This window comes from Echinops telfairi, unplaced genomic scaffold, assembly GCF_000313985.2.
Source record: "Echinops telfairi isolate 266 unplaced genomic scaffold, ASM31398v2 ScPeMD7_2;HRSCAF=8, whole genome shotgun sequence".
In the NCBI taxonomy this organism is placed as follows: Eukaryota; Metazoa; Chordata; class Mammalia; order Afrosoricida; family Tenrecidae; genus Echinops; species Echinops telfairi.
Window position 1 is genome coordinate 21,741,783 of NW_022103898.1, and position 1,849 is coordinate 21,743,631.

At 40.6% G+C, this 1,849-nt stretch overlaps 1 protein-coding gene across 1 annotated transcript in view; it reads left to right on the plus strand.

Annotated features, from left to right (window-relative positions):
• Positions 1 to 1,849, plus strand: part of ALDH1L2 (aldehyde dehydrogenase 1 family member L2) — a 78,858-nt gene that overhangs the window by 40,207 nt on the left and 36,802 nt on the right. The window lies entirely within an intron of this gene.

The window sequence follows — 1,849 nt, forward strand, 5'->3', positions numbered from 1 at the left end:
GCCTAACCCAAAGGCACAGAAGATAAAATGTGTTCTTCTAGCAGTTCTGTGGTTTAGTATTAGCCCTTTTAGGCAGCGCTAGGATCCGTGTTGAGTTAATTTCTGCTTACGGTGTGAGATAGGGGTTAGATTTCATTCTTTTGCTTATGGACATTTGATTGCCTTGGCAGCATTAGTTTAAAAGTCTTTTCTTTCCCTAATTAGATTGCTTTGGCACCCTTGTTGAAAATCAATTGGTCACAAATGTAAGGCTTTATTTCTGGACTCTTCTATTCCAAAGGGGCCTGATGATACTCTTGGGTGTTAGACTGCGAACAGCAGGCTGGTGATTCAAACCGACCAGCCGCTCTGTGGGTGAAGATGAAGCTGTCTGCTCCCGTAAAGATTTACAAAGACTTGAAAACCCTACATAAGCTCACTATGAGTCAGAAATGACTTGTTGGCAGTGATTTGAGTTGTCATTTTGTTTTTTAATTCTATTCCATTAGTCTATGCATTCAGACTTCTTAGAGTACCATACTGACCTGATTATTGTAGCTTTGTGGTAACATAAGAAATTTTGAAATGTCAGTACTCCGGCTTTTTTCTTCTTTTCCACAATTGTTTTGACTATTTTGGATCCCTGGCAAGTAAAATTTAGGGCCAGCTTGTCAATTTCTGCAAAGATGCCAGCTGGGATTGTGACAGAGTTAAATCTTGAGATCAGAGTAAGGGATAAGTGTTGAGCTGCTAACCGCAAGGTCAGTGATTTCAAACCCATCAGCGCATTCTCAGGACAGAAATGAGGCTGTCTGCTGCCATAAAGATTTATAGCCTTGGAAAACCTACATACGGTCACTGAGTCAGGAGTGACTTGCTGGCAGTGGACTTGGGCAGTGGACATACCTTGTTCACGTCTTTCCATTTATTTCAAATGTTCTTTGGTGATGTTTTGTAGTTTCTCATGTTCACTTATTTTGTTAGATTTATTACTAGGGGTTTTTCCCATGTGATTATCAATTGAATGGCTCAGCACAGTGGATGCAACAGTGGGCTCAAGCAACGATTGTGAGGCTGGCATGGAACGGGCAGTGTTTCACTCTGTTGTACATAGGGTCGTATCACTCAACAGCACCTAGCAGCAACGTAACATAACATAATATAACATGTGCTTAACTCCATTATGGGATTGTTCATTGCTAGTTTATAGAACTAGCATTTAGTTTTATGTATCAGTCTTGTGTCCTATAAACTTGTTTATCAGTTTTAATTCATTTGGGGGAATTGTTTTGAATTCAAGAGTATATCATCTGCAAATAGAGATAGCCTTACTTCCTTCTTTCCAATCTGAAGGCCTTTCCTTGCCTAATTACTCTGGCTACGAGCCCTGCTGGCATAGAGGTTAGGCCTTCGGCTGCTATCCACAATGTCAGCAGTTCAAAACCACCAGCCTCCATGGGAGAAAGACAGGCCTTTTACTCCTGTAAAGAGTCACCGTCTCGGACGCCCACCAGGGCAGTTCTACCCTGTCCTATAAAGTTGCTAGGAGTCCAGATAGACTCAATGGCAGAAATTTGAGGGTTTATTATTTTTTTCAAATAAAAAATACAGGCTACAACCTCCAGTACAGTACAGAATTAGAAATGGCAAGAGGCGACCTGGAAACCATTCAGTCTTTCTTCATTAACTGTGCTATTCATTGTCAGCTTCTCAAAGGTGCCCGTTGTCAGGTTGAAGAAATTTCCCATCTATTTCCTGCATACTTGTTGTTGTTTTTTATTATAAAAGGGCATTGGATTTTGTCGACTGCATTTCCTGTCTATTAAATGATACTGAGGATATGAGTCTTCATTCTATGCAAATGGGTTAT